Here is a 19,669-nt window from a genome sequence, read left to right on the forward strand (position 1 = left end):
GACAAGGGAGATGAGGAGGTCATTTTCAATGAGGTCCTCATACCGTTCTGGAACCTAAAAAATAAAGACATTAATGTTGGAGAGATTAACATAAGGAAAAGAAAGAAGTCAGAGACAGCAAACTGGCATGAATATTGAAAGTCAAGAAAAAAAAGGAGTCAAAAAGAAAAAGGTAAAGAAAGAGGAAAGTAAAAAAATGAACATTCAAGAATAATAAAGTCAGGATACAATAGTCAGCCGGGTATACGTACACGCTGACGCCTTGCCACCCGAGCATCTCCACGCAGCTCCTGCTCAGCCTCTGCCACAGTGGAAGAACTGCATTAAAAAAAGGAAAAAAAAAATTTGATACGTGTGGATGTGACAGTGAAGTCTTACCAATCTGAAGAGGTGAGTACTCACTTCACTGACATCTTCAGCTTGTGCAGGCCCTGGCTGTTGCTCCTCCTCAGAAGAAGATGACATTCTGATGCATGCAGAAAGAAAAAAATGACAGAAATTAGGACATATAGAGACAGAAAATAGAAAATAAAGGTATTGGCTTTGATATACTCACATTGTTCAGAGTCTTGTTTCGTCAAAGGTGCTTTCCTCTGTCTGGTTTGCTTCCCAGTCTGCTGTATAGTGACCTGCCAATGCCCACTCCTTCCTTTTATCAGTTTGTATGAGGGGGGTGGCTAATCAGTGTCTAGACATGTTTTTCTGTGGTGCTACGCATGCGTTGACAAACACAAGCAAACGCATGTGCTTGCGAACGCATGCGTTCACATAGACCGCAATGCGTTTTTTTGCCGCATTCCTTCCGCTAACAACCGCATACATTTAGAGGTGGCAAATTAACGCCTCTAAAGTTACTATATGTAGCGTTTACCACGCCAAACCGCAAACGACGAAATGACGCAAGCGTCGTCAAATGAGGCAAAACGCAGCCAATCGCAGACATCTGCATCCCTAATGTTGAAGATAGGAATACACGACGCATGCGGAAAATTGCAGCACAAATGCTGCAGACACAACCGCAAATGTGAAACCAGCCTTAGTGATAATAATAATCTTTATTTATATAGCGCCAACATATTCCGCAGCGCTTTACAGTTTAACAGTTTCAAAAATGATAGTGATAAAATGTAATTATTATTTCTTCACCATCCAATAGTATAAAATTCTGTGACACACCTGTGTTGTCAATATCCTCACTGCATAGCTACTTGCATTCACTGAAGGGTGAAGTTTGTAAAATGGGTTACTAATAGAGGATTCTGCTGTTCTGGTACCTCAGACTGCTCTGCCAATGTGACATGACACCAGGAAAACATTTAAGCAAAATCTGCATTTCAGTATGACGATCATTCTATTCTGATTTTCGCACTGAGTATGAAAAGAAGTTTCCAACAACGTATAAGGTATTGGTGTACTCAGGAAAAATTGTGTAACAAATTAAATCGTCCATTTTCTCTCTACAGCCCTTTCAAAAATTAAAATCTTGGGGCTAAAACTACATTTTAGTGTGAAAAATTATATTTTAATTTCCACAGCCCAATTTTTCACAATTCTGTAAATCATCTTTCCAAAATGGGGTTACATATAGAGGGAATGCGTTTGCTGTTTTGCACCTTAGGGGATCCTCAGATGTGACATGGCATTGGCAGTTCATTCCGACAAAATCTGCACTCAAATCTGTTCTAGGATTTTTACTGGATGAAAAGAGTGAAGTGGTCATGAAATATCTTGAGAAGGACGACCTTTTATATTCCTATTTTACAGCTGTGCTTTCTAATAGAGATGAGCGAATATTTCTATATTCGGTTCGTCTCATATTTGCAATATTTCCAGATTTTCAGAGAGCTGCGGTTCCCACACTGTCAGAAGACAGCATGAGCACTCAGCTATGATCGGAGTTATGAAGTTTACCTGGGGTCAAAGGTGTCAGCTGATGGGACTACAGCTCCCATCAGCTGACACCTGCTGCTGCTAATAACAGTAAGAGCAGGAGCGGCAGATGGGAGTATTCACCAGCCGCTCCTGCGCTGTAAATTAATAATTAAAAAAAACTGTGTGGGTTCCCCTGTAGTTTTGATAACCAGCCAGGCAAAACTCACAGCTGGAGATTGCAACCCTCAGCTGTCTGCTTTATCAAGGTTGGCTATCAAGAATAGGAGGATCCCCACGTCATTTTTTTAATTACTTAAATAAATTATTTAAAAAAATGGCATGGGGTCCCCCCCCCCATTATTGACAGCCAGCCTTGCTAAAACAGATAGTAACATAGTAACATAGTTAGTAAGGCCGAAAAAAGACATTTGTCCATCCAGTTCAGCCTATATTCCATCATAATAAATCCCCAGATCTACGTCCTTCTACAGAACCTAATAATTGTATGATACAATATTGTTCATAGTAACATAGTTAGTAAGGCCGAAAAAAGACAAAACACTGCACTGCCACATGACAACAACGTTGAGCTATTCTATTGTCAGTAGGATTACGCAGTTTCCGTTTCAATCTTTACCCAAGCATCGATTAAGTTATGAAAAGATGATAGAGTTACTTGTCCCCAACGTGATTTGAACCCGCAACCTTCTGATCTGGAGTCAGACGCGCTACCGTTGCGCCACGAGGTCAGTTAGTTAGTTGGGGGCTGGTATTTTCAGGCTGGTAAGGGGCCATAGATATTGACTCCCCAGCCTAAAAATAGCAGCCTGCAGCTGCCCAGAAAAGGCACATCTATTAGATGCACCAATCCTGGTGCTTTGCCCGGCTCTATCCATTGGCCCTGTAATGGAGGCAAGTGGGGTTCATGTTTGTGGGATTGATGTCACCTTTATATTGTCAGGTGACATCAAGCCCACGGATTACTAATGGAGAGGCTTCTATAAAACACGTAGCTTTTACTAATCCTATAGTTGTATGGTTAATAAAGACACAGCCAGAATAAAGTCCTTCATTAGAAATAATACTAAACACAGTTTTCCATTTTATTTAAAAATAGCAAACACAATTATACTCAACTAATGACTTTTCCACCTAAGCCCTTGTTCTCCTGTAATAAAACTAAAATTAAAAAAGCAACAATATCCCTCACCTGTTAGTCATTCTGCCCCATGCCGTAATCCATGTCTGGAGGAGAAATATTTTTCCACCTGGACGGTGCCAAGATGTGACTGTCCAGGCTGAGAACCACTGGTGAATGAGCCGCTTGGAGCGCAGCATCAATGACTGGAGGTAACCTTGATGATGTCACACACTGGACACTGAGTCTGCACTCGCAGCAGCTCATTCACCAGTGGTTCTCAGCCTGGATGGTCGCATCTTGAATTCATTGAGTTCATGGCAGTGAACTCGCAGTACCTATCTGACAGCACCGTGAGCAGGTGAATTTTCTCACGCTCGTGGTGCCCTCAGACAGGGAAAAGCAGTTCACAGGCAGACACTGAGCACATGGTGCTCAGTGTGTCTGCTGTCTGCCAGGTTGCATGGCTGCATCATGCAACCATGGAGCCTGCTATCTAGATGTAGCAAAGCTCAACCAATCGTGGGACAAAAGGATTAGCAGCATCTCTGCGGAAAGGTGAGGAATATTGTTTTTTGTTTTCTTAACTCTTTTGCAGATGACGAGGGCATCGGGGGAGTGGGCGAGGTCGCAAGTATGGTTTAATAAAGATTATTATTAATTATAGGGGGACCCTACATCATTTTCTTTAGAGTCCCCCATTTTAATAGCCAGTAAAGGCTTAGTATACAGTTGTACAGTTGTGAACTGATATTAACCCCTTCACCCCAAAGCCTGTTTTCACCTAAGTGACAGGGCCAATATTTACAATTCTGACCACTGTCACTTTATGAGGTCATAACTCGGAAACGCTTCAACGGATCCTGGTGATTCTGACATTGTTTTCTTGTGACATATTGTACTTCATGATAGTGGTAAAACTTCTACGATATGACTTGCATTTATTTGTGAAAAAAACAAAAATTTGTCGGAAAATATGAAAATTTAGCAATTTTCAAATTTTTAGTTTTTATGTCCTTAAATTAGAGAGTTATATCACATAATATAGTTAATAAACAACATTTCCCATTTTTGTTAGGGAGTTATAAGGGTTAAAAGTTGACCAGCGATTTCTCATTTTTGCAACAAAATTTGCAAAACCATATTTTTTACGGACCACCTCACACTTGAAGTGACTTTGAGGGGTCTATATGACAGTAAATGCCCAAAAGTGACACCATTCTAAAAACTGCACCCCTCAAGGTACTCAAAACCACATTCAAAAAGTTTATTAACCCTTCAGGTGCTTCACAGGAATTTTTTAAATGTTTAAAAAAAATTGAACATTTAACTTTTTTTTCACAAAATTTTTACTTCAGGTCCAATTTGTTTCATTTTACCAAGGGTAACAGGAGAAATTGGATGACAAAAGTCATTGTACAATTTGTCCTGAGTACGCCGATACCCCATATGTGGGGGTAAACCACTGTTTGGGCACATGGCAGAGCTCGGAAGGGAAGGAGCGCCATTTGACTTTTCAATGCAAGATTTGCTGGAATTGAGATCGGAGCCCATGTCACGATTGGAGAGCCCCTGACGTGCTTAAACAGTGGAAATCCCCACAAGTGACACCATTTTGGAAAGTAGACCCTCTAAGGATCTAATCTAGATGTGTGGTGAGCACTTTGAACCTCCAAGTGTTTCACAGAAGTTTATAATGTAGAGCCGTAAAAAAAAATTTCATATTAATTTTCACAAAAAATGATCTGTTTGCCCCAAATTTTTTTTCCCAAGGGGAACAGGATAAATTGGACCCCAAAAGTTGTTGTGCAATTTGTCCTGAGTACGCTGATACTTCATATATGGGGATAAACCACTGTTTGAGCGCATGGCAGAGCTCGGAATGGAAGGAGCGCCATTTGACTTTTCAATGCAAAATTGGCTGGAATTGAGATCGGAACCCATGTCGCATTTGGAGAGCCCCTGACGTGCCTTAACAGTGGAAACCCCCCACAAGTGACCCCATTTTGGAAATAAGACCCCCTAAGGAACTTATCTAGATGTGTGGTGAGCACTTTTAACCCCCAAATGTTTCACTAAAGTTTAGAATGTAGCGGTGTGAAAATTAAAAAATAATTTTTTCTTTCCACAAAATGATGTTTTAGCCCGCAATTTTTTTTCCCCAAGGGTAACAGGAGAAATTGGACTACAAAAGTTATTGTCCAATTTGTCCTGAGTATGCTGATACCCCATATGTGGGGGAACCACCATTTGAGTGCATGGCAGAGCTCGGAAGGGAAGGAGCGTCGTTTGAAATGCAGACTTAGATGGATTGGTCTGCAGGTGTCATGTTGCATTTGCAGAGCCCCTGATGTACCTAAACAGTAGAAACCCCCCACAAGTGACCCCATATTGGAAACTAGACCCCCCATGGAACTTATATAGATGTGTTGTGAGAGCTTTGAACCAACAAGTGTTTCACTACAGTTTATAACGCAGAGCGTGAAAATAAAAAATATTTTTTTTCCACGAAAATGATATTTTAGCCCCCACGTTTTTATTTTCCCAAGGGTAACAGGACAAATTAGACCCCAAAAGTTGTTGTCCAACTTGTCCTGAGAATGCTGATACCCCATATATTGGGGGGAACCACTGTTTGGGTGCACGGCAGAGCTCGGAAGGGAAGGAGTGCCATTTGAAATGCAGACTTAGATGGATTGGTCTGCAGGCGTCATGTTGCATTTGCAGAGCCCCTGATGTACCTAAACAGTAGAAAGCCCCCACAATTGACCTCATATTGGAAACTAGACCCCCCAAGGAACTTATCTAGATGTGTTGTGAGAACTTTGAACCAACAAGTGTTTCACTACAGTTTATAACGCAGAGCCGTAAAAATAAAAAATATATTTTTTTCCATGAAAATGATATTTTAGCCCCTACGTTTTTATTTTCCCAAGGGTAACAGGATAAATTGGACCCCAAAAGTTGTTGTCCAACTTGTCATGAGAACGCTGATACCCCATATGTTGGGAGGAACCACTGTTTGGGCGCACAGGAGAACTCGGAAGGGAAGGAGCACTGTTTTAGTTTTTCTAAGCAGATTTGGCTGGAATTGAGATCGGACGCCATGTCGCGTTTGGAGAGCCCCTGATGTGCCAAAACAGTGGAAACTCCCCAATTCTAAATGAAACCCTAATCCAAACACACCCCTAACCTTAATCCCAATGGTAACCCTAACCCCAACCCTAACCCTAGCCCCAACCCCAACCCTAACCCTAGCCCTAACCCTAGTCCTAACCCTAGCCCTAACCCTAACCCTAATGGGAAAATGGAAATAAATACATTTTTTTACATTTTATTATTTTTCCCTAACTTAAGGGGTGATGAAGGGGGGTTTGATCTACTTTTATAGCGGGGTTTTTTGGCAGATTTTTAGGGTTGGCAGCTGTCACACACTAAAAGACGCTTTTTATTGCAAAAAATAGTTTTTGCATCACCACATTTTGAGAGCTATAATTTATCCATATTTTGGCCGACAGAGTCATGTGAGATCTTGTTTTTTGCGGGACGAGTTGACGTTTTTATTTGTATCATTTTCAGGCAGATGACATTTTTTGATCGCTTTTTATTCCGATTTTTGTGAGGTAGAATGAACAAAAACCAGCAATTCCTGAAATTCTTTTAGGGGGGGCGTTTATACCGTTCCACGTGTGGTAAAATTGATAAAGCAGCTTTATTCTTCAGGTCAGTACGATTACAGCAATACCTCATTTATGTAATTTTTTTAATGTTTTGGCGCTTTCACACAATAAAAACTATTTTATATAAAAAAATAATTGTTTTTGCATCGCTTTATTCTGAGAGCTATAACTTTTTTATTTTTTTGCTGATGATGCTGTATGGCGGTTTTTTTTTGCGGGACAAGATGACGTTTTCAGAGGTACCATGGTTATTTATATCCGTCGTTTTGATCGCGTGTTATTCCACTTTTTGTTCGCCTGTATGATAATAAAGCAATGTTTTTTGCCTTGTTTTTTAATTTTTTTTTTTGCGGTGTTCACTGAAGGGGTTAACTAGTGGGATAGTTTTATTGAGCGGGTTGTTATGGATGTGGCGATACCAAATATGTGTACTTTTATTGTTTTTTTTAATTTACATAAATAAATGGATTTACTGGGAAAAAATTTTTTTTCTTTATTTGGGGATTTTAAAAAAATTTTTTTATACATTCTATTTTTTTTTTTTTACTTTCTACCATTGTCCCAGGGTGGGTCATCACTGTATTAGATCAGATCGTTGATCTGACAGTGTGCATAGCACACTGTCAGATCAACGATCTGACAGGCAAGTTCAGGAGGCTTTCCGGCGCCTGCTCTCAGCAACTCTCAGCAGGCGCCGGCTAGCCAGGTCATTTCATGACCCGGAAGGAGTCCCACGGCCATCTTGGATCCGGGGACTCCTTCCGGATCACCAGAGCAACGCGATCTCATCGCGTTTCTCCGGTGGGAGAGCGCAGGGAGCCCCCATCCCTGCACGATCCCCCTCTATGCTGCTGTCACAACTGACAGCGGCATCAGAGGGGTTAAAATGCCCGCGATCGGCGCGAGACCGCGGTGATCGGTGTGCCGTACTAGTACTGCTGCTGGCACAAATGCTGTGCCGGCAGCGCAGTACTAGTACGGCGCATGTCGCGAAAGGGTTAATAGCCTGGCAAGCTCCATGGGTATTACCCCCTTCCCAGGCAATAAACATATGCCCCCAGCCATCGGCTTTCCATCTGCTGGTTACAAAAATTGCAATGGAGTCCATGCCATTTTTTCTGAAAATTTATATTTTATTAATTAAATACATGTACAGTAATTTGCACACTCACTGCACTAATTGTATTTGTCACTGACATCTAAATATCTATCCATTCTATATGCATTTACTGCATGTAATCCATCTTTTCTATCCTGTCGGCTCCTGCTGTGATTTTACAGTACACGGCAAATGACTTGCCGGCCTTTCTTCTATCTATCCATGTAATATGTATACATATATATATACAGCTCTGGCAAAAATTAAAAGACAACTGTAAAATGTTCAGTTTGTCTGATTTTTTCTTTATAGGTATATTTTTGAGCAAAATATAAATTGTTGTTTTAGTCTATAAACTTCTGACAACATGTCTCCGAATTTTCAAGCAATACATTTTGTATTTTTTTCTGACAAAGAAAATTGGTTAAAATAAAAAATAAACCTCAAATAATTTCATACCTCAAATAATGCAAAGAAAACAAGTTCATAATCATTTAGAAACAACAACACTAATGTTTTAACTCATTGTAAAAATTTTTTTACTTCAAACTAACATACAACCGGTTTCAACTACTTGGAGTCTTCCACAGGTATAATGTCATGCATGACATTATACCTGAGGAAGACTCCAAGAAGTCGAAAACGGTTGTATTTTAGTTTGATATAAAAATCATCCTTTAATCAGAATTTCAAGTTCCATCATCATCTTTCAGGAGCGCATATTTCTGGGAAAAATATTTACAAAGTGTTATTGCCTATGAAAGCACTGTTCAGTGTACTCATCAGTTCCCAGACTTTTGCAGCAAACTGAATGGGAAGAGGAATGGAGTGATCCATGGATTGGATCTGTATGCAGTATCTCAAGACACCAAAAAGGTGAGTGGATTCACACTGAGTATACACCTTTGGAAACTAACTGCTACACTCAGAAATCTGCGCTTCCCATTTCTCTCCCTATAATCCCTTCTTGTTTTATATAATGTTTTAACTCAGGAAGAGTTCAGAAATCAATATTTTGTGGAATAACCATGATTTTTAATCACAGCTTTCATGCGTTTTGGCATGCTCTCCACCAGTCTTTCACACTACTTCTGGTGCAAAAATGTAAGCAGTTCTTCTTTGTTTGATGGCTTGTGACTATCCATCATTCTCTTGATAACATTCCAGAGGTTTTCAATGGGGTTCAGGTCTGGAGATTGGGTTGCCCATAACAGGGTTTTGATGTGGTGGTCTCTTAATTTTTGCCAGAGCTGTATGTGTGTATGTCACTGACATCTAAATATCTATGTATTCTATGTGTATATATCTAATCCATTCTATTTTAACTAGTGTTGAGCATTCCGATACCGCAAGTATCGGGTATCGGCCGATATTCGCAGTGTCGGAATTCCGATACCGAGTTCCGATACTTTCAGTGTATCGCAGGGGTGTCAAACTGCATTCCTCGAGGGCCGAAAACCATGCGTATTTTCAAGATTTCCTTAGCATTGCACAAGGTGCTGTAATCATTATGTGTGTAGGTGATTAAATTATCACCTGTGCAGTACAAGGAAATCCTGAAAACATGACCTGGTTGCAGCCCTCGAGGAATGCAGTTTGACACCCCTGGTGTATCGGAAACCGGAATCGGAAATTCCCATAATGCAAACTCCCGGGTTTTTATGAATCAGCCAATGAGGAATGATTTGAAGTGTGGGCACATCCTGTTCTGCATGGTGGCTATGTAACTACTGGCATGGCTGTGATTGGCTGCCGAAATGATGTCACAATGCCCTTTAAAAGTCGCCGCCGCCATTTTGCGCTCACTCTGCTGTGATGTCAGTTAGGGACCGGACGCTGTGTTCTGACTGAGGGCCAGTTTAGAGATTGCGATTTTCTTAATTGTGCTTAATCCAGGCTAAATTAGCAACCGCTGTGTGTTCACCTTGCTTTTGCCTTGCAGTGGTGTTCACAGCTGTCTGCAAGGTCTGTGTGTGTGAGTGCAGCTCACTCTGCTGTCTGTCCATAGCCACAGCCGGTTGTGGTCAGCTCAGGGTGCTTCACTGCCTCATACTGCTAAATCCTCTTTTTTTTTTTTTTTGCAATTAGTGCAGCCTGCTGCACATTTTAATCAAATATATCCTATATTAGTGGCTTTCCATTTGTATCCTGCTAGATTGTGGAAAATCACTATAAAGGATTAGACAGAGGAGCTTTGTTTGGCCTTGCAGCACCGTTCGCGGCTGTCTGCATGGTCTGTGTGGGTGCAGCTCACTCTGTAGTCTGTCTGCAGCCACAGCCGGTTGTGTTCAGCTCAGAGTGCGTCACTGCCTCATACTGCTAAATCCATTGTCCTTTTTTGCAATTAGTGCACCCTGCTGCACATTTTTTCAAATATATCCTATATTAGTGGCTTTCCATCTGTATCCTGCTAGATTGTGGAAAATCACTATATAGGATTAGATAGAGGAGCTTTTCTTGGCCTTGCAGCGCCGTTCACGGCTGTCTGCACGGTCTGTGTGTGAGTACTGCACTCACTCTGTAGTTACTGTTCTGTGAAACAAACCCAAAGTGCACCAAACACTCCACTTTACTGTTGTGTAGGCCACATAAGCTCACAATAAAGTCTAGTCCACACTCCATAAAATAAGTGTTTCTTATACCTGTTAGCAGCTGTTCAGGAATAAGCACACTAAGCCGTTAGTACTTTTCTGCCTATCTTTATCACTCAGTCTATCACAATGAAGAAGGCAGGGAGTAAGGCACATGGGCGTGGGCGTGGAGCAGGGAGAGGACGTGGTGATTCTGCGCCAGCTGCGGGCACCGGTGACTCATCATCCCCCAGTTTCAGCAGGGAGCAGACCTTCATGCGCAGCTTTGTCGGAGCTCGCCATACCCCGCTGGACGATCAAATTGAAGCCATTGTCGGATGAATGGCAGCTAATGCATCGACTTCAATTAGTGCCACATCCTCTCAGGCACAGAGCACTGAAGAGCACCCATCTGTCTCTTCACCACCTGCCAAATTGCCCAGGCAGTCAGAGAGCCCAGGACAGGAGCCATCTCTACTTCTGTTCTCTGAATCTCTTGGCTTTGAAACAGGGGGCCAGCCAAGCAGCATTAGAGAATCAGAAGAAGATGCTGTATGCAGTGATGCCCAACAGCTTTGTCTCTCTGAATCAGAAGAGGCGGGTGGGACAGTGCCTCCGGTTACAACTTCTCAGTACACATCAGATGAAGGTGGAGAGCATATCCCAGAAGATATCGTTCATAAAGTCTTGGAAAATGGCTGGGGCATTACAGAGCCCGAAGGGCATCACCAGGTGTTTATAATGCCCATCCCTGGTGTTAAAAGCCGTGCTCTATTCGTCCCCCTCACGGATGCGAATCAGGTTGTAAGCACCCCGCAGATCTAGATTAGAAAATACCCTTGCTCCCTGAAGCCTATCAAAGAGCTCAGATATCAGGGGCAGTGGGTACTCGCTCTTTATGGTGATGGCGTTAAGACCCCTGCAATCTATGCATGGACGTAACTCTCCGTTCTTCTTCTGCACTAAGAAGAACCCAGCCCCTGCAGGTGACACTGACTTCCTGATGAATCCTCTTGCCAGATTCTCCTGGATGTACTGAGACATTGCCTCCGTCTTCGGGAGAGATAACAGGTAGACTCGACCCCAGGGAGGCTCAGCACCAGGCAAGAGGTCAATAGGACAATCATAGGGGCGGTGAGGCGGAAGTGTCTCTGCAGCCCTTTTGGAGAACAAGTCTGCATAGGGCCAATATTGCTTGGGGAGAGAGGAAAGATCTGCGGGTACCTCAGTTGTAGCAACTTGAACGAACTACCTCTGACATCTACCCTCACAAGACTCACTCCATCCCAAAATTCTGCCTGTGGACCACTCTATATGAGGGGAGTGGTACCGTAGCCAAGGTATCCCTAACAGGACCTCATCAATTCCCACAGGAATGTCGAGTAAAGAAATAATCTCCTGATGAGATGGTGACATAGATAGAGTAAATGGGATGGTCTGGTGTGTTATCTGGGATGGCAGTGTCGACCCATTCACCACTCATACGATCACTGGTTTGCGAGCATCACCAGGGGTATTGCGTGTCTTTGGGTGAAGCAGATGACATAAAATTGTCCTCCGCCCCGGAATCCACGCAAAGCTCTACCGAATGAGTGGATGAGCCTATGGTAATTGTCCCCTTAAAGGACAGTTTGGAGGAAAATGTCGTCGTGTCTAGTGTACCTCCTCCTACAACCACTAGACGCTGACGTTTTCCCGACTGCTGGGAACATCTGGAGGCAAGATATCCTGACTGCCGGCAGACATGATAAAACTTGAGTGCACGAGCGGTCCGGAACTTAGATCCTGCTCGTGACACCTCCATGGCCTCATGTGACTCGGGCGCCTGGACCGGAGATCCCAAAGGATTAGCAAAGGTGGGAGCCAGCCGAAACCTCTGCCTACACTGTGATCGCTCCAACCTTCATTCGTTAAAACGAAGATCTATGCGAGAAGATACAGCTATTAGCTCCCCCAGTGTGGCGGGAATCTCCCTAGTGTCCAAAGCGACCTTCACATGGTCAGCCAGCCCCCTCCTAAATACAGGGATAAGGGCTTTATCCATTCACTCCAGCTCTCCAGAAGTGGACGGCAAAATGGCAGACCATGGACAAGCCCTGAGTCAATGCCAACAGATGGAGAGCCGTATCATGGGTGACTCAAGGTCCTAAAAGGACCTGTTTCAGAGTGCTCAACAGTGGAGCACTCTGCACCACATGATAGCCATGCTCCCACAGCGGCGTTGCCCACTCCAATGCCCTGTCCGACAGGAGAGATATAATAAATCCCAGCTTTGCCCGCTCTTTGGGAAAACGTGCAGCCAAGAGCTCGAGATGTATTGTGCACTGGCTCACGAAACGCCTACAAGATTTACTATCACCAGAGTATTTATCTGGCAGCGGGAGGCGAGATAAGGTTGGAACAGGGGTGGCAGTGGACAAACTTGCTGCAGCCACGCTAGCAGCCTGAACAGCTACGGTGCTTACATCCACAGCTGAGGTTGTGCGTTTGAGAGCCGCCAACCTGCCCTCCAGCTGCTTGATGTACTGCAGCAGTTGCTGTTCATCCGCCATTACTAGCCAGACCCTGGAGTTAGTATACTGTTAGGGCTAGCGGAATGCACCAAGTAATAGAGAGATTGATATGAGGTGCGTTCGCAGCCCAGGGTCCACCGTGCATAGATACCGGCTGCAAAATAATGGTGGATGGACACTGAGCTCACACGTGGTTTAAGCTTCACCCCGTGTGAAATGTAAGGGAACTCTGTTGACTCACAGAGTCGCACTGTACACAGAAACTAATGCCCTAACTAGGGTTGTGCTTGCTCTGGAACTCTTCTCTGCTAACCGCACACATGAAGGAACCAGATGCTAAGCCAAGGCTAATTTCCCCCACTGATGCTAGCTGCCTGCCTGAGTGTACAGCCCCAAAGCTAAACTCACACCACATATATAAAGAGTGGTAGAGTATCCACTGGCAACAGCCAAACACAGATAATACTAGCGCATGGCATGCGGCCATGCAAACCTTTTATAGTTATGGCTCTCCAGGACCTTCCTAGTAGACCAATAGGAGCTGCTATAGGACCTGAGCATGTGAACCCCAACCTCCAATGAGAGGTCTTCCCTTGGGCATGCTCAGAAGGAGAAAAGCAGGACTTAGTCCCAGGAGTGCCTGCTCGCCGCCAAACAGTACTGGTTATAATGGCTGAACCTGGAAAGGCAGAAGTCACCATATGTGCAGATCTGTCTGAGCCAGGTGCTGGGACCGATGTCTCCACTGAGCAGGTTTCACTGCGGATGGAGAAGAATGGGAGACTGCAGCGAACATGGTTTGAGATTCCCCCTGTGCAGTGGCAGGAACTTGACACCTAACAGGGTGAAGATACAGATTAGATATTGCAGGAGTTCTCCTTTAATGAAAGTCATCAAACAGAGGCTGGACATACATTTGTCGGAGATGGTTTAGTGAATCCTGCATTGAGCAGGGGGTTGGACACGATGACCCTTGAGGTCCCTTCCAACTCTAACATTCTATGATTCTATTAAATATCAATCTTTCCAGTGCAAGCCCGCATGTGTGCCAAACCACCAGTTTCCTCCCACATTTGAGGTATCATCATATTCAGGAGAAATTGTACACCAAATTAGTTACTTGTTACCTTTGTAAAATTAAAAAATTTGGTGCTAAAGCAACATTTCCTGTGAAATAAATCTAATTTTTCATAGTCACAGCTCGAAGTTATAAAATTCTGTATAGATCACACCATCTATAGATACATTTCTTGAGGGGTGTAGTTTCCAAAATGTGGTAATTTTTAGGGAGTTTCCACTGTTTAGGCATGTCATGGGCTCTGCAAACGACATGGCATCTGCTATGCATTCCAGCAAATTTTCCACTCCAAAAGTAAAATGGTGTTCCTTTACTTCCAGACTCTGGTGTGTGCCCAAACAGTAGATTTCAACCACACAAGGAAAAGCAGCGTATTCAGGAGAAATTGTGCAACAAATTGTGGGGTCCATTTTCTCCTGTAACCCTACGGAAAATTAAAGCTTTGGGCTAAAACAATATTTTTGTGAGAAAAATTAAAATTTTATTTTTTTCCTTCCACATCTAAAGGGTTTACAAACTTCCTAAATGTTATTTTGACCACTTGGTCGAAGTTTTGCAATGGTGTCACTTTTGGGTATTTTCTTTCACATAGGCCCCTAAAAGTCACTTCAAATTTGATGTGTTCCCTAAAAAAAATTGTTTATGTAAATTTTGTTGGAAAGATGAAAAATTGATGAAAACTTTCAACTTTTCAACTATCTTACAAAAAAATTATATTTCAAGCATGGTCCTTATGTAAAGTATTATTTTTTGTGTTTTAAGCATGCGTTTAAAGGGCATAAAAGTTCAAAGTTAAAAAACTGCAAATTTATAAAAATGTTCATGGATTTCAATTTTTTTTCATAAATGAATGCAAATTATAGCAACATGAATTCATAATTAATATGAAGTCTCAGAATCATTGTGATATGTTTAAGCATTAACCACCATATAACCACCGATCGACCAAACCGCTGCATGACCAGCTCTACCCTCGCCTACTGTATTCTCACCCATCCCTTGTAGATTGTGAGCCTTCGCGGGCAGGGTCCTCTCTCCTCCTGTACCAGTTATGACTTGTATTGTTTAAGATTATTGTACTTGTTTTTATTATGTATACCCCTCCTTACATGTAAAGCACCATGGAATAAATGGCGCTATAACAATAAATAATAATAATAATAATAATAATAAAGCATCAAAGAGTTATTACCACAACAAAGTGACACTGGTCAGAATTAAAGAATTTGGCCTGATCAGGAAGATGAAAACAGGCTTTGGTGTGAAGGGGTGAAAGCATAGTGGGAGGTCACAGAACTTTCCATTATCATCTTTCAAAGATTAATTTTTATCTACATGAAGCCACAAAAATAAATTTCATGTTCACCCTGGATATCCTTATTCATCCCAACAGGAAAATCTGGCATTTTCTTAGTACACTACTATTCTGAGTGCACATTTTGTAAGAGCAGTTTAAATCAGAACACAGACATAGATATCAGTCAGGATTGTATTGTAGGTAAAGGAAAGTAATAAACCTACAGACTGGAGTGAACAGTGGAGGCCAAATTCTTCATTCATCTGCAGGCACGTATTGTATCTCTGGCAGATGGGTCATACAGCAGGTGGAAACCTTGGGAGGTCTTAGTGTAAGGACTTTGTGATCTAATTTAAAAGGCTATATTGAGTGCTTCATTTAGCTGTTTCGTGTGCTATAAAATGTGAAATTGAGATTTCTGAAACATGCTGGAAATTTTCTTTGTTGTCTTACATTACTTCACAAGGCATTGTTCCCTTTAAATGAAGCTGCTGCAACCTTTCCTTACAACAAATTATAGTCTCTGTGCAATTACAATAACAAGCAAGGTGACCAACAGTCTGAAAAAGAATTAAAGAATTAAAGGATTGCTTTCTCTGAAAGAGCTAATTTTCTGAAAAATCCCATTTAAAACAATTTTCATGTTCTTCAAGTATTCTATTTTGTAAAGACTAGTGTTGAGCATTCCGATACTGCAAATATTGGGTATCGCTGATATTCGCTGTATCGGAATTCAGATACCGAGATCCGATACTTTTGCGATATCAGATACCGTAATCGGAAGTTTCCTATAGTGCAATTATGCAGTATAATGAAGTGTGCGCGGTGCGTGGGCAGAGACTGCGTGTGTGTGTGCCGGCGGTGTCTGTGCATGACCGTGGGGCTCTGTGCGTGTGTGCCAGGGCTCAGTGCGTGTGTGCCGAGGCTCTGTGCAGGCTGCAGGGCTCTGTGCGGGCTGCCGTGGCTTTCTGTGTGTGTGCCGGGGCTCTCTGCGTGTGTGCAGGCATCGTCCGATGGGACTACAAGTCCCATCAGACGATGCCTGCTACACTGACAGTGATTGACACATTAGCCAATGATGGGACAGTAGTAGTCGCATCATCCGGCTAATGTGTTGAATGAAGAAAAAAAAATACTCCATACATACTCCATACATATATACTTCATACATACATACTACATACATACATACTCCATACATACTACATACATACTACATACATACTACATACTACATGCATACATACAACATACTACATACATACTACATACATACATACATACATACAACATACATACATACATGCATACTACATACATACATACTACATACAGCATACATAATACATACTATATACATACTACATACAGTACATACTACATACATACATACTCCATACATACTCCATACATACTACATGCATACATACAACATACTACATACATACTACATACTACATGAATGCTACACACATATATACATACTACATACATACATACACACTACATACATACATGCAACATACATACATACATACATACTACATACATGCATACTACATACATACATACATACATACATACTACATACAGCATACATACTACATACATACTATATACATACTACATACATACTACATATACATACATACATACTACATACATACATGCTACATACATACTATATACATACTACATACATACATACAAACTACATACATACATACATACTGCATACATACTTCATACAGTAGATTCATACATTACATACATGACATACATATAGACATACAGTACATTAAACATAGATTACATACTCTCCCGTGGAGAGCAGCAGCATCAGATGATGCGACCGTTCTCCATGGGCTCCAGAAACACAATGACGGGAGGAAGGTATTCCTCCGCCACTGTAAAAAATAGTCCCTAGTCTGACTTATGGTATTGCTGGATGAGACATTTTCCCACACAGCAATTGCCATAAAGTAAGACTTTGAACTTTAGTAACCTCAATGATGACATTGTCTCCTGTCAGTGTGTCACTGAGGGTCCTATAGAGCAGTGACATCAACCGATGTCACTGTTCTATAGGGGAGATCGTCGTGGGACACTCGTTATTAATTGGACTACGGCAGACAGGTAGTATACGGTTTATTATTTTACGTTTTTTGCAGGCGCTGAAATATGGTAAGTATGGTTAAATGAAGAATATTAAAATACTTTTTTCCTAATGTGTGCGTGTTTTATTAACCCTACTATTGGATTAATAATGGATAGGCGTCTTATTGACGCCTCTCAGTTATTAACCCGGCTTAATGTCACCTTACTTACTTACTTGGATTCGGAGGCCAGATTCATCCTTTCACATCAAAAACAGCACCAAAAGCCTGCATCAAAAACAGCATCAAAAACAGCACCAAAAACCTGCATCAAAACTTGCACCAAAAACCTGCATCAAAAACTGCGCCAAAAACCTGCATCAAAAACTGCACCAAAAATGCATCAAAAACAGCACCAAAAACTGCATCAAAAATAGCATCAAAACAGCACCAAAAACCTGCACCAAAAACTGCATCAAAAACAGCATTAAAAACTGCACCAAAAACAGCATCAGGCTATGTGCACACGTTGCGGATTCCATTGCGGACTTTTCTGCAGCAGATTTGATAAATCCGCAGTGAAAAACCGCTGCGGTTTTTACGGCGGATTTATCACGGTTTTTAATGTGGATTCTGCTGCGGTTTTCCATCTGCAGTTTTCTATTGGAGCAGATGGAAAACCGCTGCAGATTCTGCACATAGAATTGACATGCTGAAGAAAATAAACCGCTGTGTTTCCGCGTGGCTTTTTCTGCAGCACGGGCACAGCGTTTTTGATTTCCCATAAATTTACATTGTACTCAAACTCATGAGAAACTGCTGCGGATCCGCAGCTACAAAAACGCTGCGGATCCGCAGCAAAATCCGCAACGTGTGCACATAGCCTCAAAAGCAGCACCAAAAACCTGCATCAAAAACAGCATTAAAAACTGCATCAAAAACAGCATCAAAAACCTGCACCAAAAACTGCATCAAAAACAGCATCAAAAACTGCATCACAAACAGGACCAAAAACCTGCATCAAAATCTGCACCCAAAACTGATCAAAAACAGCACCAAAAACCTGCACCAAAACTGCACCAAAATGCATCAAAAACAGCATCAAAAACGGCACCAAAAACTGCATCAAAAACTGCACCCAAAACTGCATCAAAAACTGCACCCAAAACTGCATCAAAACAGCACCAAAAACCTGCACCAAAAGCCTGCACCAAAAACTGCATCAAAAACAGCATCAAAAACTGCATCACAAACAGGACCAAAATCCTACATCAAAAACTGCACCCAAAACTGCATCACAAACATCACCAAATCCTGCATCAAAACTGCACCCAAAACTGCATCAAAAAACAGCATCAAAAACTGCACCCAAAACTGCATCCAAAACAGCATCAAAAACAGCACCAAAAACCTGCATCAAAAAAACCTGCATCAAAAATGCATTAAAAACAGAATCAAAAACTGCACCAAAAACTGCATCCAAAACTGCATCGAAAACTGCATCAAAAACAGCACTAAAAAACCTACATCAAAAACTGCACCCAAAACAGCATCAAAACAGCATTAGGCCACATTCACACGTTGCGTTCTGTCCTGCGGGTTCTCCCGCAGCGGATTTGATAAATCTGCAGGGCAAACCCGTTGCGGTTATCCCTGCAGATTTATCGCGGTTTGTCCTGCGGGTTCCGCTGCGGGATTTTACCCCTACTATATGCAGCAATATGCAGCATCAATAGTAGTGTTAAAAATAATAAAATAATTATATACTCACCCTCTGACGCACCGATCTCCTCGGCGCTGCAGGCAGCGGTCCGGTTCCAAAGATGCTGTGCGACCAGGACCTTCGGTGACGTCACGGTCATGTGACCGCGACGTCACCGAAGGTCCTGGTCGCATAGCAAACCTGAGACCGGACGGCCTCGTGCAGCGCTGAGACTTCAGAGGTGAGTATAGCTTATTTTTTATTTTAATTCTTTTTTTTTTACCACAAATATGGTTCCCGGGGCCTGGAGGAGAGTCTCCTCTCCTCCACCCCGGGTATAACCCGCACATTATCCGCTTCCTTACCGCATGGTGTGCACAGCCCCATGTGGGAAGTAAGCGGATCAATGCATTTCTATGGGTGCAGAATCGCTGCGATTCTGCACAAAGAAGTGACATGGTCCTTCTTTTTTTCCGCATCAATTCTGCGCAGTTTTTTTCGGGATTTTCCGCATCATGTGCACTGCGTTTTTTGTTTTCCAAAGGGTAACATTGTACTGTACCCTGCATGGAAAACAGCTGCGGACCCGCAGCAGCAAAATCGTGGCGGTTCCGCAGTTAAAAC

General features: G+C 42.3%; 1 non-coding gene across 1 annotated transcript; it reads right to left on the minus strand.

The window, feature by feature from the left end:
- Positions 1-2,549: 2,549 nt before the first annotated feature.
- TRNAW-CCA (transfer RNA tryptophan (anticodon CCA)) lies at positions 2,550-2,621 on the minus strand. Its single transcript has one exon. It is a non-coding gene; the product is annotated as a tRNA-Trp (tRNA).
- Between the last annotated feature and the right edge of the window lie 17,048 nt (positions 2,622-19,669).

Source organism: Ranitomeya imitator, chromosome 3 (assembly GCF_032444005.1).
Source record: "Ranitomeya imitator isolate aRanImi1 chromosome 3, aRanImi1.pri, whole genome shotgun sequence".
Lineage (NCBI taxonomy): Eukaryota > Metazoa > Chordata > Amphibia > Anura > Dendrobatidae > Ranitomeya > Ranitomeya imitator.